The sequence below is a fragment of the Bos indicus genome, chromosome 4 (assembly GCF_029378745.1).
Source record: "Bos indicus isolate NIAB-ARS_2022 breed Sahiwal x Tharparkar chromosome 4, NIAB-ARS_B.indTharparkar_mat_pri_1.0, whole genome shotgun sequence".
Lineage (NCBI taxonomy): Eukaryota > Metazoa > Chordata > Mammalia > Artiodactyla > Bovidae > Bos > Bos indicus.
The window spans coordinates 41,169,362-41,193,827 of record NC_091763.1 but is presented as its reverse complement, the minus strand read 5'-3'; the positions used below and the strand labels follow the sequence as shown (position 1 = coordinate 41,193,827).

The 24,466-nt window shown below is 36.5% G+C and overlaps 1 pseudogene; it reads right to left on the bottom strand.

The window, feature by feature from the left end:
- Positions 1-1,570: 1,570 nt before the first annotated feature.
- On the bottom strand, positions 1,571-3,874 carry LOC109558085 (cullin-1 pseudogene; annotated as a pseudogene).
- Positions 3,875-24,466: the final 20,592 nt, after the last annotated feature.

The window sequence follows — 24,466 nt, the reverse complement described above, 5'->3', positions numbered from 1 at the left end:
CTGTTTGTCTCTACTGCCTTGAAAATCGTTCTATGTTGAAGGTCTCCAAGACCATCCTCAGGTTTGATGATTTTTCTAGAAAGACTCAAGAGAACTCAGAAAAGCTGTTTTACTCAGCCACAGTTTGCTACACCAAAGGATACAAATTAAACCCAGTCAAGGCAAAAGGTGCAAATGTGAGGGTCAAGCAGAGATTAGGAACAAGCTTCCAACTGTCCTCTTCCCCGGAGTCATTGAATAGCATTTAATTTCCCAGCAACTTATGTGTCAAGGTGTATGAACTTTTGTAAAACAGCCTATTTCATAGGAGTCTTGGTGTCAAGGTTTCTATTAAGAGTCAGTAAAGTAGACATGGTTTATTGTCCAAGTGGCTGACCTTGGTTACTTAGTTTCCAGCAACTCCAGAGGTCAAACTGATAAACTATGGTCCCAGTACCCCACCATGTCACATTATTAGCAGAACTATCTGGCATGCCCCAAGACCTCATGTATGTACATACACTCTTAACAGAAAGGGTATTCTAAAGACTTCACTCAGGAACCAATCCTTTCTTTGGAATGTGACAGTTTTGAACACTCCGATCCTGTTGGTTAACGCTTAACTGCAATTTTCAGCCTTTTCTTTCCATTTTGAATGTTGTCTATAAAGTTTTCCTTGGTTGGAAGTGGTTTGAAACCATTAGTGAGCAATTGCAGAAATAGACCTCTCCCTCAGTAATTTGGAAGTATTGCTCTATTGATGTCATGAATCTAACAAACCTCATGTGTCTAATGAAATAGCTCATGAAAATGGATTTTTACACTTTATTATGCTGCTTTTCCCCTCTGATGACTTTCAACGTTTCCCTTTATCCTTAACATGTGGAAGCTACTCTACCATGTGTTCAAGTGTGGTTTCATTTGTTTCTTGCTTTTTAAATTTGTTTTGATATTGCTTTGCATTAAATGGATTTTTGTAACATGTGGAATCATACATTTCTATAATTCTGAGAAATTATTTCCCATTATTTCTTCAAATATTGACTTTTTCTGATTTCTATTACTTTACTCTGAAATTCTATTGAAATTAAAATTTGAACTTCTGGATTTATTCTCCATGCTTCTGAACATTCTTTGACACTTTCTAGAATCAACTCATTTTTTTCCCTTTAATTTTCTTTATTTCCACAGTTAAAAAAAAGAAGCACATAGACAAATGGTTTTTCATAACAGATTACAAGTGGGTCCATTCAGACCTGCTCTCAAGGTGCTGTCAGCCTCCAAGGGGCTGCCCAGCTAGCAGCTATTATTCATGTGGCCAATGGGTTGATCTGGATGCAAAAGCATGCAGCCCTCAGGGTGGCAAGTTTCCTCTCCTCTGGTCTTCAATTAGGTTAAATGGCATCAGCGTCCATATTTACAGATGTGAGGTGTGGTAATTCTAAGCAGTTCTCCATCTGGAGCCAGCGATGGGTACCTGGACCTGGGGCCAAGGAGGAGGTCGGAGTGACTCTGCCACCACTGTGAGCTTGTCTCCCTCCTTCCTAAGGGGACGAGGGGCTGTGCCCGCAGTCAGACCCTTCCAGGAGGGTTAAGCCAGGTAACTGTAGGTGTCCTTTTCATCACCCACTCGCTCCAAATACTCTTTCTCGATCAGAATGTCAATACATTTCTTAATCACTGAGATCTGAGGCTTGAATACTGAGGACAACTGAGTCGCTACTTCTCCGAGTAACTGCTGGTGTTTTACAACCTTCCTCATTTTCATTATTCTCACAATAGCCGCCTGGATCAGCAGTTTGCGATCTTCCTCAATGTTTTTGTACATGGTTTCTTGTTCCCGCTTCTGTTCAATTTTCATTGGCAAGCTGATATTAACCCTTAATTTCTTACTTTTATAACCAAAATGTAATTTTATTAAGGTGTCTGGCTTCAATTCCACCTCGTCAACATTTGCACTTTTGTCTTCCAAAACCAGTAACTTAAACTTCAATAAAATCTGTAAGACTTGTGCCACAATGTCCATTTTGATCTGAGTGCTGTCCATCAGCTGTTGAATGGTGTAAGCATCTTCCGTGTTGTACTGGAGCAGGATGGCCATCTGAAATGTAGATACACGCAAAGTGTAGTTGTTTTTGAAGTAGTTTGTTACTAATTCTCCTTCAGACAGTTGATATGCCCATGACAATTTTCTGTCACTGTAACAGCTGGCATAAAATGCAGTGAAGCGCCGATAACATGGTTCCAGCTCTGATGGCAAGAGAACTGTACAAGATTCCTCAAAGGGCCACCATCCGTAACTCAGAACGTGAATACTGAAATCTAAGTCCAAAGGCTCTGAATCCATCAGGTGCTTTTTGAACTGCGCATTCAAAGCTTTGCTTACACCAATGTCTTGAAACATCCGCTGAAGTTTGGAGGTATACTCAAAACCACAAGCTTGCTTTAACTTAGAGACCATGCTTGCTTCAGCATCGTCACTCGCACTGTTCTGATGGACAAGCCTTTTGGCCAGCATTTTCGTGTAGAACTTCTGAACCACATCTTTGTCATCCATATACTTAAAGACCGTCATCACGTGGTTAAGTGTGTCTTCTAGTTCTGCTTCTTCTGGGTTCTTGGAACTCTTCTTCAACAAGGAATCACAGTATTGAGCCAGCAACTCAGGGGATTTACTGGATGACTGAGCCATTTTGGTAACTGCATTGTTGTTTATGAAGCCGCTGCATGCCTTGTCCAGTGCAGCCACGAAGTCAGCATGGTTCCTGAATGCTGATATCACCAGGGCATTGTATTTTTTATGGATATTCAATACTGTCTCTACATACATTCTGGGGTCATTTAAAGCAGCTTCTCCACACTCCTCAATTGCTGAAAGACCCTGATTATGAATGTGTGTCTCCAGGATCTTTTTAAATTCTCCCAGGCCATTCTTGATTCTATATATGAGCCTATACATGCGACCCAAATCTTCACTTTTGTTGGCATTCAGTAAATTCTGGAATTCTGTGAGGAAAATCTCCAAGTGTTTCTCCACGAGCACCTGCCTGCATTTCCTGGCTAGCTTGCCCTTGCTGCTCTGGTGAAGGTAGACCCGGGCCCTCCGCCGCTCCTCCAGCAGAAGAGCCTCCACCTTTTTCATATATTCAGTAACTGGGTTCTGCTGCAACAATTCAGTACTCTTTCTGGTATAATATCTCTCTGTGTCAGCCAAGAACTGAGATTCAAAGGCTTCTTTGTACACTGTTAGCATAGGGCCCTCCTCAAACTGATTATCTTCATTCACCCCCAGTTCCAAGTAAGACTGGATAGCACCACTTATCAGTCTTGTATTGATGGATTCACCATTTCTTTCCTTTTCAATCAGTTTTAAAACAGCATTTGTTACTTGTTTATTCAATGGCCTGAAAAGACAATCTCTCCAAGTCACCATTGCGAGAGAATATATTTCACAAACATTGTGTCCTTCGTTATTTGTGCTATTAAGTAAATGTTTATTGAGGCGGGCACAAATCCCATTCAGCACTTTGCTCGAAAACTGGTAATCTTCCCATTGTTGAGTATAGAACTTCAGTATTCCTATATCCATTAAATCTTCTCCATCCTTAGGAAGATTTGTCAAGTGATTCTTCAAAAATTCTTTAATTCGTTTGTATAATTCGAAGCCAACAGTCTTATCTTCCCTCAGCTTCTGCCCCTTTTTTGATTGAGTCTGGGCTTGAGGGGACACATATAAACAGTGGTTATAAAGAAGAGTGTAGAGTTCTATGTATCTGGATTTCACCATACTTTGTCTGGCATACACTTGCTGGATTCCCGCTCTGATGTTATCCCAGAGCTCGTCAATGCCAAGATGATTCAGTTCACTGGGATTCTGGCTCCAGTCCGATGACATTGTAATATTATCAAGTTGTCCACAGTCTTTATTCAAGGTACAGCTAATTCTCCATTAGATGAAGATATACAGTAGCACTGCAAATTTATTCACAGCAGCTCAGAAAGGATGTTGTTTAAATGTAGAGAATGAAATCTCACCACAGCGCAAACCTAGAAGGGAACCTGCAAGTAAAGCAAACACCAATGTGATTCCAGCACTGAACTGATTAAGCAGAAACATCTTGCTTGGAAGTGGGCTCTCTGTTTCTATTGTCTTTTGTCTTCATAAACAAATCCACTGCATTGTAAATATCAATACATGTGAACTGCATTTCCCAGATGCCTAAGTGGCTTCTGTGATAGATATCTCCACCTGGTCAATGCACCCAGCCCCAGTAAAATCCCCATCCTGCCAAAGTCCTGTTGAGTCCCTCAGCCTCCAGGCTTGCCCTGCCACCAAGATCCCGCCTCCTCCTCCTCCATGCCTGCCCATCCACCCAACTCTTGTTATTCCTGGTAATATACTGTATAAAGTCTCTGGGAATCTTGAATTAGCAATACTGAGCTATTGTTCCTGGAGGGAAAGATGCAGATCTTACATGTGTGAACTATTTTGTTCTTTAGCTAGGTTCAGTTTGTTATTTAACCTGACTCTAATGAGTTTCTTTTTTCTTTTTTTTTTACCAATTTCCAAGTTGACATTTCTGTGATTTCTAAGTTCTTTTTCCACAACTGTAACTTTTTATTTTATAGCTATTTACTTTTGTGTCATGAGTGTATTTTTATTTCTTTATGAATAGGAACTATATGTATTCTAATTCCTTTTGATATTATTACATTATCTCTATGTTATTGGATACAAATCCTTTGACTTATGAATTTGTTGCCTCAGAATTTGTAGCCTTTCTCAGATGCCTGATGATTCTTGGTTGGTCTTGATTCCATGTCCTCAATTATGACCACCGGCTGACACCATGGCTTTTCCTAGCAGTCACCTTCTTGGTGATCTCGTTGGTTTACGTCTAGGAGCAGCAGTAGCTTTTGTTCATTACTTCACTGATACCAAAATATTTTATCCCATCTCCCTCTCAATGTAATTATATATTAATATTTATTTACTTTTATAAACCTTACGTAGTGTCTGTATTAAACTTACACTACAGTGTCAGTCTTGAATAGGAGCCAGAAATTTTGACATAAATGTTCAGTCTGCCTTCTTGAAACTAGAAGTCCCATAGTGCTGTTAGAACTTGACAGAAGATATAGCCATGGAAGTAAAACTCCCTGACAGAACCTTGACCATAAAAAACAGTGCAGGCATAATCAAACACTATCTCAGGATGAAAGGGGTAAAGGGAATAAATGCTCTAGACTCCTCCTTTCTCTCATTGCCTGCCAGTGCCTTGTTGGATCAGATTCAATCATAAGCCAGAGAGTAGGTGCACCCAGGAATACAATCCATTGAAAAGTTTAAAGCAGAGGTGAGAGGAAAAGTTAAATGGAGAAAAACCAATACATCAAACTACTTTTAAGGACTAGTTTTCCCACATCCTGCTTTAGTGCATAAAATACAGTGTTCAATTGACTATGAATTTATAATTGAGGGCAAACTTCTTATGTTAACCAAAAATAATGTTTCTGTTATAGTATAATCTCTATGCCCTACTTATGTTTTTTCTTAGTTAAAAATTTCACTAATTTTTCAACATCTATTACTTAGAATAAATTTATATATAAATATACAGATTTGATTGGGACTGAAGATGCTCTTGCTTTGAACAGAATCATTTAAATTTCTTACTAGGCCTTCTTAACTCATCATTTTTTTTTTAAGAGAGGAAAGCAAAGGAGTTAGGGCAAATATTTGACATGTTCAATAAACAATGTTCTGATGTGTGAATTTTTTCTAATCAGGACAGCCAAGGTCAGCTAAGTTAATATACCATTAGGCAGAAAATAGATGTATCATCAGGAATACAGCCTACTAATTTACTGATCACTGTTGAACACTAGCCAGTAGGTAGTAATAATGGCACCACAAACAGATGTTAACTGAACTATATTAAGTGACACTGTGCAATTCTTTTTCTTTTCAACTCTGTGCTTGATTGTAATATATCATCTTTGGGTTTTCTCATTATTACTAAGTTTACCACAGATATTATGATAAGAATTACATAAAACATATATTTCATCTGATCAAATCTGCTCCAAAGTCATTTTTGCAGTTACAATGCAATAGAAGTGATTCATTTCCTCAAATTAGCCTAATTTGCATTTAATGACTGTTTCTAGACGTATCATGTGCCAGACACTGTGGTAGGGACTAGGAATATGAGGATGAGAAATCATGGTTGCTATGCTCAGAAAGTCACCATATGATAGAGGAAAAAATCATGAAAATGAATAATAATGTACAGGACAATAGGTAAGGCAAAGTCTATAGATAAAATAGGTGGCATAGTAATAAGTCAGGGAATGTGATTATGTCTGAGAGGTTTATAGGTCCCTTAGAGAAGCTGGGGACCTATAGTAGATTCAATAGCCTCCTTCAAGATGTGATCTTACACGAGCTGGTGGCAGATCGGGACATATTAAGGCAAGAAGTGTCCCTTTTGGTTGAACATTTCTCTTAAAGCAGCATTATATATAAGTTGTTGCTAAGTCACTTCAGTTGCGTCCAACTCTGTGTGACCCCATAGATGGCAGCCCACCAGGCTCCCCCGTCCCTGGGATTCTCCACGCAAGAACACTGGAATGGGTTTCCATTTCCTTCTCCAATACATGAAAGTGAAAAGTGAAAATGAAGTCACTCAGTCGCGTCCGACTCTTCGTGACCCCATGGACTGCAGCCTACCAGGCTCCTCCATCCATGGGATTTTCCAGGCAAGAGTACTGGAGTGGGGTGCCATATTACGGACTATCATTTATACTCCAATTGTGGAATTAAAAAAATTATGGAACTGTTAACTCCAAATCCAAATAGTAGAATCAATCATATTTTGCTTATTGCATTTATTGTACTATCAACATTATTGAGGACCACTCAGTGAAGATGCCAACTATATATGCTGGTAGAAGATACACAGATGAACAGTAAATCCTTCTTTAAAGCACTCAAAGCTAGTAAAAAAAGGTAGTATGTACATAGACAGTAGGTACACAAGATGATAATAATATAACACTAGTGCAAATAATATAAGAAATAATTATCATAAAGTACAAAATATGAATGGTATAATTTATGTTTTTATAGCATTTAATCATTTATACATGTTTCCCATATTAATTTAATGTTCATAAAAACTCTGAGATTGATATTATTATTCCTATTTTATTGATGAAGCAAAATAGGTATAGAGTGATAATAAATATATAGGAAATAAAATAAAAGAAAAAATTCAGGGCCAGAGTGAAAAAAGAAAATAGGGTTTAAAAGATGAACTGGATTTAAAACTCTTGAGAAGAAGCTGGTGAAGGCATATGAAATTGATGGAAAGAAAAAGACTAAGTAGAGACCATCTTGGCTAGACAATGCACATGAAAGAAAAATACTATATACAGTTGTGAAATCTTTAAAGAAAAATTAGAAAAAATGTTCACCAAGAGAGAAATGATTAAACTATTGTGTGTGTGTGTGCATTTATACTGGAATTCTAAGAAATAATAAATAATGTAAACGATCATCTAAAATCATAGTAATGGTGAAAATAATTGACTTATATAACCAACTTTAAAAAATAATTAATAAATGCATAAGGTACAAAATCCAGAAAATATGAAAGGGTTTGTAGTGAAAAGTAATCATCCCTTCTCAGTACCCATTTCCTCCCCCATCAAGGGACACCATGATTATAGATAACTTATGTATCTCTCTCTCCTGGAGAAGGGCATGGCAACCCACTCCAGTATTCTTGCCTGGAGAACTTGGTGGACAGTGGAGCCTGGCAGGCTACAGCCTTTGGGGTCGCGAAGTCGGACATGACTGAGTGACAAACACCTATCTTTCTCTAGCTGTAATCTATGCATATACAAGCATATACACACAGAAGCAGTATATGCACATATTCATTTTTATATATAGATTAAAAATTCTTGGTTTTTAACCTTGTTTTTGAAAATTTAACAATGCATCTTTGAAATGGTTTCATAGTTTATACAGAGATACCATTATATAGATGTACTATAATTTATTGAAGATGGAAATCTTTTCACATTTAAAAGACATTTATATTTCCTTTTCTGGTGAATGATTTATTAATATCCTTATTTTAATTGGGTTATTGATTTTTTCTGTTAATTTTAGAAGCTCTTTTAAGTCTAATTATTCCTATAATCATCTGTTACAATTATTTTTTTTTACAATTTTGAATTTATCCTGACTATATTCAGGATATTTGTGCTCTGTAGTTATGTCTTATTTTTGTGTAATTGAGTTGATCAGTCATTTTTCTAGTCTCCAGTTATTTCATATTTTCTTCTACAACTTCTATCATTCTATATCCTACATTTATATCTTGGATCCCTTTGGCATTTTAAAAATAAAGGCAGGAGGGAGGGATCCTCTTTAGTTATCAGCCGTTGTTTGTCATTTCCCCAATGACATGAATTACCTTTATCTTGCAATAAGCTGATATAGTTTTAAATCTATTTGTGGTGACCTCTATTTATAAATCTGTGTAAACATTCTTTGCCTATCATTATCTAACTTATTTTTAAAGTGGGCAACTATTTAACTCTCATTTACCATCAATCACTGTAAGTATTTGAATTACATTTATTTTTCAAAAACTTTGTAAGATACGTGCCATGTTTAATATGCAAACATTAATGAAACAATTGCAGTGGTATGGGTGCTGCATACCTAGTTTATTTTCAGAACCTTCAAGGCCCTGCATAAATCTGTATGCTTCTCCCTTGCTGCAGGTGGAAGACACTTGATAAATGAACAGGCTGAGCAGTGCTGGTGGAAGGTATAGGGTTCCTTCCCAAGTAAAGGACTTGTACTTTACTTCTTCCCTTCCCAAGTAAAATTGGATAAAAACTTGTCTTTTACCTAGGAAAGGACATAGTCCATTACAAAGTAATGAAGGCAGAGCTGTTATGCCAGAGAAGAATAAAATAATTTAGAAACAGGAAAGAACATGTGTGTCTGTGTGTGTGCAGAAATAAGATGCATATATATTTTTCTTGATATTAGTTTCAAAATGTGTAGTGAAATAAATATTACCATGGAGAACATTTAAGTAAATTCAGTTAAACATGTAAAAGTCATGTGACCCCATCCTGGAGGCAGAATTGCCTCTTTGGTTTAATTTGATTCTATAAAATCCCAATTCTTTGTTCTAAACAATGTATATAAGACTATGGAGTGTTTGTAACATGAATGACTTACTAATTATTTGTAGATTAGTTCTAAAGGCATGAGACGTTTTCTTTCAAATTCTAGTAGTGGGAAGATGAGAAAGTATCTCAGCAATTGACTTAATGCCAGAAAAATTCCAATTGACTCGTCTTCCTTAACTGCTTAATCTAAGTGATTTCTCTACAGTTTTCATGAACATGGTGTTGAGTTTTTTTCTAAAGGATAAAAACAAATTTTAATGGCCTACTGTAGTTTCACAAATTAGGAAAAAGGGAATACTAGCTGCCTCATGCAATAATAACATTCAAAGATACTACTTTAAGACAAATATTCTCAATGGAAGCAATATCTCCTTCAATGGAGCAGAACTTAGTTCTTGGGGAAGGAAAAACATCTGTGTATAAATGACAGACATGCACACTATGGAGTCCTATACCAAAGGTGTGGAGCCCTGTACCAAGGTCACAGGATAAAAATCTCTGGAACTGACCAAGCCCCTTAGCAACAGTTGCCATGAGCCTCTGGATGTAAACCAGCAAGTTTCCTGACCCCATATTTTATGTAAAATACCCACCCTACTATCCACCCTATAGCATCCTAACCAATCACCTAATGCCACCATTCCAGTAGGAATTTTCTGTCTTGAGCCTATAAAAATTGGTTGCAAGCCTGCAAAAGCAGTCAGCTGTCCCTTGAGCTGACCCACTGTTCTAACAGCATCTCCCACTCTAATAAACACCATTCTTCTCTCATTTTGCCTCATGTCTGGAAATTCCTTTCCCAACCCACGCACGGACCATGACACACAGATTAAAAACACAGTATATCTGTGGCGTTAAAATTTCATGGGAAGTGGCTAGGGGGAAAATGGCTAAAAATGTAAACAAAAAGGACTGACAAACACCACTTTAAAGCATACTTTCTGTATCTCAGCCAGCAAGTTTCTGCCAAGTTATTAGTCGCTAGGTGAAAAACAGTTTATGCTCCTTTCCCAGGAGTATCCCTCCTGGAAGCCAGTGATAAAATGTATCACTGCTGTCTCTAGAGCGGATCTGCATACAAAACTACAGGCAATAAGGAACCCGACAGGCTTTCTTCCCCTGTGTCCTGTGCGCTTTTCAGCACTCTGCTAAGGTAGGTAGCTGTGTGTGTTCTGTGAGTCAGAGTACTATGAAGCACATAGTGAGAGCCTCCATTCATTGTTTCCCATAACTAACTCTAACATTTTTTTCTATTACTTTCAAACACTCTAATCAAGCATAAGAGAATAAAAAGACAAAGAGATTGTGGACTTATTTCTTGGTTGCATTTGGCACATTGTAGATTGAACTTGAAGATTTTTGGTAGGGCCTGCCCTGGACAAATCATGAGCTTTCCATTTTACCAATTTCCTCCTTTGACCTTATACTCCACTGTGATCGCTCCGATCATCCTTCACCACAGAAACCCCCTCCACCACACAAATGTATCCTTTTCATCTCCCTATAATTATCAGAAGATTTAATATTATTTTATTATAACATATGAATTTTATTCCGTATTTAGTTTTCCCAAGGGGTGTACACAATATTTACCTCTAATTAATTACAAAATGAAGTGTTTTTTCCCTACTAAAAACATTTCAGATATGAAATATAGAGGAAATATTTAGAGGAGATCTCCCAGGTCCCTGAACTAATTTCGTATAGACTGTCCTCTGGTCTCTACCCTGCTTAAGTGTAACATCAAGCTTGCTTTTAAGAATTCTTTCTTAATTGAACTCATAGTCTAAAAGCTGCAAATTACTAAAGGAGAAAACTGGCACATTTTCTTTTTTTTGCATCTTTGTCATTTTTTTCTCTTATCTCTGGTTTATTCTTCTAGAATCCCTTTCCTCCAAGTTTTTTACATAATTTCCTCAATTTACTCTTTTGAAGAAGGATCTTATAATTCATATTTTATCCCTATCAATGGACAGTTAAGACCTAAGTTCTGGGCAACTCCATTCTTATACCTTCAAATTTTATAAATAAAAACTTGGGGTAACCATTGTTCCTCATTAACATGCAGATTAAGCAATGTACAGAGGAAGGAAGCCCTTTCTGTGAGTGAGAATTGAGATATAGAAGCCTATTTTCCTTTCTAAAGCTTCATTTTTCATTTGCCTTGTTGCTCTTTCCCTTCATCTGTATTTTAAGTGTCTAATTACTGACCCAATAATACCTCCCAGTTTTGTTCTTTTCATAAAATATTGAAAGCAAAAAGAAAATTCTACTTTCAAATTCAATATAACAATGCTTGCTTTAGTAAGTGACATATTTCAATATAAACTTATATAAAGAAGCAGCAATCTATATCCCCTCCCACCCTCTTCATTTCTCCCTTTAAATGCAAGACTTTTCCAATTTGGCTGTATGCAGGAATATATCAGGGACCTTTCAATATAGAATCTGTTGTAAATAAATCTAAGGATGTATTTGAGTACTCAGTAAGATTTTAGTTTTTTAATTTAAGATTTATGTTTTTCTAAAACTAGGCATAGCCAGGTATATTTCTAGTCCTTTTATATATTTCATTGATTCTAGGATGCCATGCACATTACTTTCACATTTTACTGTCTCCAAACCCAGGTGGATCAGCGGTAAACCAGGTAAAATGAATTCTCATAGTTTTGTTGTTACTCTGAATGGAATATTTTTACCCTGAATTTATTAAAATTTAGAATGTTTGCATCTTTAGTCAATAGTCAAGTTAGTTTGTAGATTTTCCTGTTTGTATTGCTTTTATCTTAAGATATTATAGTAAAGTTATATTAGGAATCATTCCATTTATTAAAAGATCTGGTTGATTTAAATGGCATTGCAATTATATTTTTATTAGAAGTTATATTGCAGTTAGCTTTGAGTACAGATGGTTATTATTATTTTGCTGAGGTATAATTGACCTACAACATTGTTTTACTTTCAGGTGTACAACACAATGATTCGATACTTGTTTCTCTTCTGAAATGATCACTGCAAGTCTAGTTAACATCTGTCACCCTGCGTGCTTAGTTGTCTCCCCATAACATGCTGCTGAGACCTTCAGAAGACTTTGACTTTCCGAAGCTTGTATTCTGAAGCTATCTCCTTACCATCAAAATGCAAACTGTTCTCTACCTAGTGACTTCTCAGGAATTTATAAAGGAAATACATCGTCTCATTATTATGCTAAAAAGAGATATAACACCCATATCATAGACTAAATGCAGTGTTACATACATCACTACCTATTGTGGTTTTGCAACTATTAATTGAAATCTAAGATATTTGAATCTATATAATTTCAAGTCATGTTAAAATAGTATCTTTGGTGCTTATTTGATTTCATTGAACTTATTCACAAAATACATTGTAGCCATGTAGCTAATTTACAGTTTTATTGTAACTGAATATTTGGGAATTGAAAAGTTTTATGTGAAAAGGAAGATTTATAACTATAAAGAAGTATAATGATTTTTCCAGGAAATTGTAACAAAATATTCATATATGTTTTATTAAAGGGGAAGTGGCTATCAATTCACTATATCCCCATATCCTAAGCAAATAATTTAGAACCCATTAATTAAAGTACTTTTATAATTACTTTTCAGAAAAATTATTTTAGTTAAGCTAATCTACTTATCTAAGCTATTTGCATCTATGCATGTGTGCATGCATGCTCAGTCATGTCCAACTCTTTGCGATCCATGGACTATAGCCAGCCAGACTCTTCTGTCCATGGGATTGTCCAAGCAAGAATACTGGAGTGGGTTGCCATTTCCCTCTCCACTGGATCTTCCCAACCCAGGGACTGAACCTGCATCTCTCGTGTCTACTGCACTGGCAGGTGGGTTCTTTATCACTGCACTGCCTGGGAAGCCCCTATGAAATGATAATGGGTCTGAACATCACAAAGGTAACAATATCAGAGGATTATATTTCATGAACTGAAAAATCCTGTAACAATGTTTCCATGTAGCACTTCTTATTCTGGAAGCATTCATTTTTATAAATTCTAAATAATTATACTTCTAAGTGTTTATTCTTTATAGGAAATAAAACATTCAACAATACATAGTGTGAGGCTAGTTTCTAATAGGTTTGACAATTTTTTAATGGTACCATAGGATTATATACTTTGTTACCAAATATTAACTGATCACTTGAGCTTCCCAGGTAGCTCAGGTGGTCAAGAATCCACCTGCAATGCAGGAAATCCCCGTTTGATTCCTGGGTCAGGAAGTTCCCCTGGAGAAGGGATAGGCTACCCACTCCAGTATTCTTGGGCTTCCCTGGTGGCTCACATGGTAAAGAATCTGCCTGCAATGTGGAAGACCTAGGTTTGATCCCTGGGTTGGGAAGATCCTTTGGTAGATGGCATGGCAACCCACTCTAGTATTCTTGCCTGGAGAATCTCCATGGACAGAGGAACCTGGTATGCTACGGTCCATAGGGTCGTAAAGAGCTGGACATGACTGAGCAACTAAGCACATTACAGCATACAACTGATCACTTATTGTGTGCTAAGAACATGTACTGAAGTGAATACGATGGGGTTTCCTATTACAGGAGTATATACAGTACTTAAAGGAAAAAAAAGAAAACTCAGAAGTCCAAAGGACAAAGCAGAGTGGTCACATGGAAAGAGCTCAGATCTGGAGAATTTGGGGCTTGAGTGAAGTTTGAAAGTTTTGACATATTACGAATTGGGAGGAGGGGGCAGCAATGGGGCATTTGTTCCAGGCAGAAGCATCAACAAATGAAAAAGCACAGAGGTTTGGAAAAGCATGATACATCAAAAGAAATGCAAGGCATTTTTTATGATTGATGTGACAGGTATGTTGTATTTTGGTCAGTATAGGAGAATATGGACAGAAAAGTCAACCAGACCCATCAATGAAGGGCATCATGTATTAAGCCAACAGTTCACATTTTGGCCTCAGGATCCCTTTACTGAGGCCTCCAAAGAACATTTGGCTACATGCGTTATATATCTTTGCTAGTTTCATTTCAGAATTCAAGTGAGGGAATTTTAAAAATGTTTGTTAATCTATTGGAAAATAGCAAGAAGCCCATTTCATATTACATAAACAAATTTTTATGAAAAATAGCTATATTTTCCCAAACAAAAAAATTGTGGGGTAAGTTTTACTTTTTTGCAGATCTCTTTAATGTCTAGCTTGGCTTCCCTGGTGGCTCAGACAGTAAAGGATCTGCAATGCAGGAGACCTGGGTTTGATCCCTGGTTTGGGAATATCCCCTGGAGAAGGAAATGGCAGTCCACTCCATTGGAAAATCCAGTACTCTTGCCTGGAAAATCCCATGGATGGAGCTGCCTGGTAGGCTACAGTCCATGGGGTTGCAAAGAGTCGGACACGACTGAGTGACTTCACTTTCACTTTAATGTCTAGCTTAGGGGAATACAGCTGGATTCTCACATATGTTTCTACATTCACTGTTTTATTTTGGCCAAATTAATGGAGAAAATTCAGCCTCACAACATAAATATTTGGAAAAGGAAGGAGTCTCTTATTAGTCTTTTCACAACTACTTCAGATAACTGCAGATATTCTTTCTTGGGACTACATAAAAAAACTCAAGAATTGGATGGGAGGACTTAATACTGTTAAGATGGCAATACTTCCCAAATTGATCTACAGATTCCACTTAATTCCTATAGAAACTACAGCTAGTTTCTTTGTTAAACTTGACAAGCTGATTATAAATTCATAAGAAATTGCAAAGGACCCCAAACTAACTAAAATGATCTTGAAAAACAAAGTTGGAAGACTAGTGCTTCCTGAGTTCGAAACTTCCCACAAAGCAACAGTAATAAAGACGTAGTGATACTGGCCCAAGGTAGACCTAGAAATCAACAGAATATAACCGACAGTCCAGAAGTCAATCCATATGTTTATGGTCAGCTGACATTCAACAAGACTGCCAAGATCATTCTGTGAGAGAGAGGATGGCCTGTTCAACAAATGGCACCTAGAAAAGCCACATGCAAAAAAGAAAAAAAAAAAAGAAAGAAATTGGACTCTTGCCATACCATGTATGGAAAATCAAGTCAAAATGGAACAAAGATCTAAATGTAAGCACTGAAGTATAAAACTCTTAGGAAAAAAAAATAGGGGTAAATCTTCATGACTTTGGGTTTGCCATGAATAATGTAACATCAAAATATGAGTAACATGGAAAACTGGAAAAATCAGATTTCATCAAAACTTTAAAAATTTGTGCTTCAAAGACACTATCAAGAAAGTGACAAGGTACCCCACAGAATGGAAAAAATTTTTACAAATCATGTATCTGATAAGACCTGGTATCTAGAATATATGAAGCACTCTTACAACTAAATAAAAGGAAAATTGACATAATTTAAAAATAGACAAAGGATCTGGACAGACATGTCTGCAAACAAGATATAGAAGTGGCTTATAAACACATGAGATTCTTGACATTATTTGTCATCAGGGAGAAGCAAATCAAAATCACAGTGAGATACTACTTCACATCCACTGGCTATAATGAAAAAGACACAGAATGAGTGCTGACAAAATGTGGAGAAACTGGAACCCTCAACCTGCCCATGGAAATCTAAAATGACACAGCCACTTTGGAAAATAGTCTGACAATTCCTCAAACAAGGAAGCCTAGAGTTACCACATGATCCAGCAATTTCAATCCTAGCGATATACCCAAAAGTAAACAAATGTTCACACAAAAACTTGTATATAAATGTTTATAACAACATTATCCAGTTATGTAAATGTTTCTAACAACGTTTATAACAGCATAATAGCTAAGAGGTAGAAATAACTCAAACATCCATCGATGTATGAATGAATAAATAAAACATGGCATATCCATACAATGGAATATTATTTGACCATAAAAGGAAATGGGGTATTAATATATGCTATGACATGTATTCACCTTGAAAATATTGTTCTAAGTGAAAAAAAGCCAAATATGAAGGGTCATGTGTATGATTTCATTTATATGAAATTTATATGAATGTCTACAATAGGTAAATCTATTGAGACAGGAAACATATTAGTGGTTGTTTAGGTCTGGGTGAACGGAACAAAACGTGGTACTAGCTAAAGGGTATGAGGTTTCTTCTTGCAATGATAGGAAGCATTCTACAATTTACTGTAGAGGTGGTTTCACATATCTGTTAATATACTAAAAGCCATTGGAGTATACACTTTTAATATTGGAATTATAGTATGTGAATTATATCTGTGAATAAATCTGTTTAAAAAATTCCACAAGTGTTAGTTCCTTAAAGGTTAGTTGTAATGTGGAATCTGAAACCATTTCAATAAACATTTCTTAATCTGCAGCATAAAATCCATTACTCTATCTAGAACTCTGAGTAGATCTTTTACCTATGTATGATTTTGGTCTTGCAGATCTTTTACCTATGTATGATTTGGTCTTGCAGATACCCTAAAATTCTCAGACAGTGACGTGTCCCCAGACTACATTTGGGGAACTGCTGGGTTAGGCTAGAATCTGAACTTTAGAGAGGTGCAAACAAAACAAAACAACCACTCCTCGAGAGACTTCCCTGATGGTCCAACGGCTAAGACTCCACACTCTCAATGTCAGGGTCCGGGCTCAATCTTGGGTAGGACGCTAGATTCCATATGCCGCAACTTAGAGTTTGCACTCTGCAACTAAAGAACCTTCATGCTATAACTAAAAAAACACATGCTGCAACTGAAGAACCCACAAACTGAAATGAAAATCCTGCTTGTTGCAACTAAGACTTGGTGGAGCCAATTAAAGAAATAATTTGTTTAAAGCCACCTTTCTAATTTTGTGAGCTTTGGGAGTAAGCCGCCTTCAGCTAGATCAAATCAAAGTACAAACATTTTATAGACAAAGTACATACACATTTATAATTCTGTCGGCCTAGTAATAACAGTGACAAATGCATGTGAGATTCAAGTCAATTAAGGAGACTAGTGAGCCTGGAAAGGAAGATTTTGCAGAAAAGTAATTGACTGATTTTATAGAAATTATGAGGGTACACGTGAGATAAAGCAGTTAATAACATAAGGAAGCTGTTTGAGAGATTTCCAAGCTGTCTTGGAAATCTGAGGAATAGTGTCAGAGAAAGGAAAAGAGAGTACAGTGTAATTCTGCAGGCAGAGCCCAGGGAATTCCAAGTTCATGTTACTTAGGCAAAAGGAAATGGTTTCCTCAAGAAATGAAGCAAGAGGTTTGGGGCCCAAGGGAGTAGTCTGGCCATAAATTAAAGTTCTTTTTTACCCCAGAGAAATAAACAACTCTTACTTACGGCCAAAGCTTGAATTAAAGGTGAGTTTTTATTAACTTTTAATATAGTAAGCTATCAAATTTTACGCTTACATAACAACAAAATTGGACACAACACAGGTGGTGTATGAATACGTTTTCTTGGGGAGATAGGGCAAAAGATAGGAGCTATAAGGAGGCAGTAGATATTGGGAGTAGCGGTCGTAGGCCAAGGCTTGATCACTCAGGGGGCAAACTCCCCCAACTGCTTTGCCAGAAACCCAGGGTCCCGGGTGCCTGTCACTGTCCCTATGTCCTTCTATTTCCAAGTTGACCTTACTTATTTTGGTGATATTTATTCACTTTTTCAAGTCACTCTATATTATCCAATGACTAGGCCTTCAAAGTGCATTCAAACTTAATTCTAGCATGTGCTTGTTTGATCCTGGTATAAATAACTTAAAGATAAATAAGTTAAAAATAACTTAAACAAATAATGTAGATTTTCATCTACATTTCATCTTGTTACTTGAATTTTTTTCTTAGTGACTCATTCTTTCAACAAATGTTTATAGCCTATTTACAGACTGTTAGTATAAACAACAAACTTGCTCTTCTTCCCTTAATAAAACACACTTGTAAAACTTTTATATTAGGGTAATACTAAAATTTGTGCATATACATTCTGCAAATAGATATGCAGAACAATTTTTAATTGCAAAGATAATTGCTAGATGAGAAGAGATTTTTACTGAAAAAAAGCAGTACACTGAACACATTCTAGAACACAATGATCCTTATAAAATAACTTTTAGTATGAGATCAGTTATTCTTGGGCCACAATACAGAAAGGATTAATTTTAAAAGGAAGCAAGGATATTTATTATATAGAACTCTCATTTATAAAGATGAGGACCAGATTTGGGCCTAAAGTCTGATTCTCTGATTTTCAAAACGGATTCATATTTACTCTAGTTTTTCCAAGGTAAAGAAATAAGATTTTGCAATATTGAACAATGTTTGTTAGCTTCTATAGGTTTTAATTTCTTGTTTGAACTCCGTATGCTGGTATTCTGGATTCAATAGCTAGTTAATGAACTCTAGGTTTCTTCCTATATGTTTTAATTTCTTGTTTGAACTCCGTATGCTGACATTCTGGATTTAACAGCTAGTTAATGAACTCTAGTTTGCATCCAGCCTTTACATTTGATGCTTTTGTTGTCAAAGTAGAGACAGATTTTTTTTTAAATTCAAACAACAAAATAAACAGGTTAAATGTGTTTTTCTGAAATTAAATACTATGCTTTTCTGAAAATTTATTGGGGAGTGACTGAATGTGTTATCATAATTATGACATTACTATCGTTAAGGTTGCTCCAAGAATGCAATTTCAGGTTTTTATGGATATTAATCTTTAGAAGTGTGCATTTGGTAATTTTTTTTAGAAGAGTGCATTTGGCTTCTTATCTACTTGGTATGATAATATTTTACTGACATTGTGAAAAGTTTTGATATCAAGATTTTAATGAAAAGTAAATAGAGATATTTCAGGAGGTGGCTCGTTTTTTCTTTGGTTTACATAGTTAAAACTAAAAACAGGACTACAAAACAGAATCTAGGCTAGTGAAATGCTGGACAGAAACATACACATCAAACGCTAGCGATAACTTACTCTGAAGGAGTGAACAGCACTGTGACATGTTCTGTGTCTCTTTCATTTGTTTATTTGATCAGTTCAGTTGCTCAGTTGTGTCCGACTCTCTGTGTCCCCACGGACTGCAGCACATCAGGCTTCCCTGTCAATCCCCAACTCCCAAAGCTTGCTCAAACTCATGTCCATCGAGTTGATGATGCCATCCAACCATCTCATCCTCTGTCATCCACTTTTCTTCCTGCCTTCAATCTTTCCTAGCCTCAGGGTCTTTTCCAGTGTGTCAGTTCTTTGCATCAGGTGCCAAAGTATTGGAGTTTCAGCTTCAGCATCAGTCCTTCCAATGAATATTCAGGACTGATTTCCTTTAGAATTGATTGGCTTGATCTCCTTGCAGTTCAAGGGACTCTCAAGAGTCTTCTCCAACATCACAGTTCAAAAGCATCAATTCTTCGGAGCTCAGCTTTCTCTATAGTCCAACTCTCACATCCATACATGACTACTGGAAAAAATCATAGCGTTGACTACATAGACCTTTGTCGGCAAAGTAATGTCACTGCTTTTTAAAATGCTGTCTAGGTTGGCAATAGCTTTTCTTCAAAGGAGCAAACACTTTTTAATGTCATGGCTGCGGTCACCACCTACAGTGGTTTTAGAGCTCAATAAATAAATAAATAAAGTCTCTCACTGTTTTCATTGTTTCACCAGCTGTTTGCCATGAAGTTGATGGGACCAGATGCCATGATCTTCATTTTTTGAATGTTGAGTTTTAAGCCAACATTTTCCACTCTCCTCTTTCACTTTCATCAAGAGGCTCTTTAGTTCTTCACTTTGTGCCATAAGGGTGTTATCATCTGCATATCTGAGGTTATTGATATTTTCCCCAGCAATCTTGATTCCAGCTTGTGCTTCATCCAGTCCAGCATTTCTATAATGTACTCTGCATATAAGTTAAATAAGCAGGGTGACAGTATACAGTCTGACATACTCCTTTCCCAATTTGGAATCAGTTTGTTGCTCCATGTCCGGTTCTAACTGTTGCTTCTTTACCTGCATACAGATTTCTCAGGAGGCAGGTCAGGTGGTCTGGTATTCCCATCTCTTTGACTTTTCCATAGTTTATTATGATACACACAGTCAAATGCTTTGGCATAGTCAATAAAGCAGAAGTAGATGTTTTCCTGGAACTCTCGTGCTTTTTCGATGATCCAGTGGATGTTGGCAGTTTGATCTCTGGTTCCTCTGCCTTTTCTAAATCCAGCTTGAACATCTGGAAGTTCACGGTTCTCATACTGTTGAAGCCTGGCTTGGAGAATTTTGAGCATTACTTTGGTTGCATGTGAGATGAGTGCAGTTGGGTGGTAGTTTGAAAATTCTTTGGCATTGCCTTTCTTTGGGATTGAAATGAAAACTGACTTTTTCCAGTCCTGTGGCCACTGCTGAGTTTTCCAAATTTGCTGGCATATTGAGTGCAGCACTTTCACAGCATCATCTTTCAGGATTTGAAATAGCTCAGCTGGAATTCCATCACTTTTACTAGCTCTGTCCATAATGAGGTTTCCTAAGGCCCACTTGACTTCACATTCCAGGATGTCTGGCTCTAGGTGAGTGATCACACCATCGTGTTTATCTGGGTCATGAAGATCTTTTTTGTATAGTTCTTCTGTGTGTATTCTTGCCACCTCTTAATATCTTCTGCTTCTGTTAGGTCCATATCATTTCTGTCCTTTATTGTGCCCATCTTTGCATGAAATGTTCCCTTGGTATCCCTAATTTTATTGAAGAGATCTCTAGTTTTCCATTCTGTTATTATTATTTTTTTCCCCTCTATGTCTTTGCACTGATTACCTAGGAAGCCTTTCTTATTTCTCCTTGCTATTCTTTGGAACTCTGCATTCAAATGGGTATATCTTTTCTTTTCTCCTTTGCCTTCTTTGGTGGCTTCCCACCAGGGCTTTCCTGGTGCTCAGCTGGTAAAGAATCCACCTGCAATGCAGGAGACCTGGGTTTGATCTCTGGGTTGGGACAATCCCCTGGAGAATTCAACAGCTACTTACTCTGGTATTCTGGCCTGGAGAATGCCATGGACTTCTATGGGATCACAAAGAGTCGAACACGACTGAGCAACTTTCACTTTCACTGCCTTTTCTCCTTGCTTTTAGCTTCTCTTCTTCTCTCAGCTCTTTGTAAGCTCTCCTCAATCATTTTGCCTTTTTACATTTCTTTTTCTTGGGGATGGTCTTGATCCCTGCCTCCTGTACAAGGTCATGAACCTCCATTCATAGTTCTTCAGGCACTCTGCCTATCAGACTGAATCCCTTGAATCTATTTGTCACTTCCACTGTATAATAGTAAGGGATTTGATTTCAGTCATACCTGAATGATTTAGTGGTTTTCCCTACTTTCTTCTATTTAAGTCTGAATTTTGCTTTAAGGATTTCTGAATATATATGCTCACACCTGCAAAGTGGAATATAAACTAGAATCATAATATCATGAAGTTCAGATTTGGAACCTTTTAATTTAACAATGGGAACCCCAGACTAGTTTGTCAATGTACATATTTTTCTCAGTTAAATTTATGAAATTTTAAATTTCCTCATGCAAACATACTTTTACTGATTTTATTAGGGTGTTGTACAGCAGGATGCCAAATTGAATTTCTTTTGTAATAAAAACTTTTATTGACCTTTTAATTTTTATCTTAGGAAGGAAATGATTTATAAAACTATCTGAATGAATATGTTTTCCTTTGGTAACTAAGTTATTGATATTGTTTTGTGCCCTAGGGAGGGAACAAACTACTATCTCAGGTTTTTTTTTTCCCCTGTTTTCCCATTAAATGATTAGATTAGCCATCAGCAAAGCATGCTTATCAATTGCTTGTTGAAGAGTTATCATTTAGGCTAGTTAGTAAGATTAAGCACTGAAATTGTAGAACTGCTGCTGATACAACTCTTGCCTCTGAAGATGCCTGCCAGAAAATATGTTCAAGGTTGTTCCATAAATAGTAAATCTTCTTCCTGCACAGTCTTTAACAGGAGCTTAAAATGGATCTTTAGAAGGCTGTGTGGATTGAGTAACCGGAAATTTTAACCAAGTCATTAATAGCTAATGATGTAAACTGTGGGCCACTATCCATGATCAGTCAGAAATGAGTGGAGAGAAAAGCTGCAGCAAGCAAGAGGATAAGACAGCTCTTAATGCAGCAGCTTCTCACTTCTTGCCTCTGGTGTTTTTTATTTTAATGATAGACTTAATTTACTGGCTCAATGACTTTTCTTTTGGTCTGTTTGTATACACAGATGCACAAATACATATATGTATGCATAGACAAATATATATTTATATATTATTTCTAATAAACACTTTTCAAATTTATTGTTGTTTTCCTGTTTTGCATTATTTTAAATAAACACAAAATCTCCTAAATATTTCTCTTTCCACTTAAGGCAGGCAAATATTTGTTGAAATATACCCTACTAAGAATCAACAATTTGTATTTGGAATATATAAAGAGCTCTCAAAACTCAATAATAAGAAAAAAAAAATAGTTCAATAGAAATAATCATAATATTTGAAAAGGTACTTCATCAAAGAAGCACATGAAAATAAGCTCAATATCATCAGCCATTGAGAAAATTCAGACTAAAACCACAAAGAGATTATCACTAGCCATCTACTAGCATGTTTAAAATTTAAAAGATCAAGTGTTAGGGAGAGTGTGGAGGAAGTGGAACTCTTGTGAACTGCTAGCGGGAATGAGAAACAGCATGACTACTTTGCAAAACAGTTTGTCAGTTTCTTAAAATTACTAACATACACCTATTATATAGTCTAGTCATTCCATTCCTAGGCATTTAACCTTAGAGAAATGAAAGCTTCTATCTATACAAATACTTGTATAAGAATGTTTATAGCAGCTTTATTTTTAATAGTCATAAGCTGGAGAAACCCAAGAAGTCTTCAAAGGTAAGTACATAAACACATCATAGTATAATACATCTACACAACTGGTTACTACTCAGCAATAAAAGCAATAAAAGTTGTTGATACCTGCAACAACTTGAGTAACAATCCAAATGGTTATTTCAAGTGAAAAATATGATAGTATGTACTGTATGATTCTGTTCATATAATATTCTGGAAAATGCAAATGAATCTACAGAAAGGAAACTACAGACAAAGGTGAGGGATGTAAGGAATGGCAGGGGTAAAGGACTACAGTGGGACGCTCGTCAATGCAACATATGTAAGACTTTTGAGCGTTACATATGTTCATTCACTTGGTTGTGTTGATGGTTTCACGGGTGAATATACAGGTTAAAACTCATCGAATTGTACACCTACATGTATCCAAGTTATTTTATGTGAACTATACCTTATGAAGTTTTTAAAAATGTATGTTTCTTAATCCAAAAAGCATATTTTTGTGAGTAAAAATATCTAGACAATCAATCATAGATCTGGAAGAGATTAAAGACTCTCATGTTTGGACTTTGCCCTCAGATTGATTTGTATCAAGGCTCTCTCAGAGGGGTCTCCTCCTCCCCCTTTCTCCTTTTTTCTTCTTTTCTTCCTCCTCCTCCTGCCCTTCTTCTCTTCCTGTTTTTCCTATCTTTCTCTTCTTCCTGTTCTTTTCTCCTTCCCCACCTTCTCTTTCTTAATCTAAAACATTTCCAACTTAACCTCTTATATATCCTTAGTGACATTTCCTTCCTTCCTCTTTCCTTCTTTTTCTCTTTCACTTTTTTTTCTCAGCATCACCTTTGGCTGGGGACATGCTTGCATTTTTTGGATTTCTGTAGCCACATGAACTGTGTTGCATATGGTGTTATTGCATATCAGATCTGAATCAAAATACTAAAAATACTCACTGTTGGATTTCAGCTTATGTATCACGTCTTCAAAGAGCTCTTCTCACCTAACACATATGGTTTCCCAGTTCTCTGTTCTACTAAACCCTTTACTCCATCTAATGTGATACTTTTTATTCTTTATTATAATTATTTGTTAAATATCCATTTCTCCTTTTGATCTGTAAGATCATTGAGGGAATAAATTATGTTACTCTATTTCCTGCCTACTGTGAAACAGACACTAGCATCTTATTTGACTGAACTGAAAGAACGCCTGTTAGATTAGAACCCTCTTATCTAGACATCGTCTAATGGAAAATATAAGCAGAAACCCAGAGAAAAATCTTCCTACTTCAACATTCACCTACTATGTGGTAATCATGTAGCAAAATCATGTGTTCTTTCATTTTTTTATTAAATATTGATTACAAGGTACTATTACATTTTGCCTTGAGGAATCACAAGA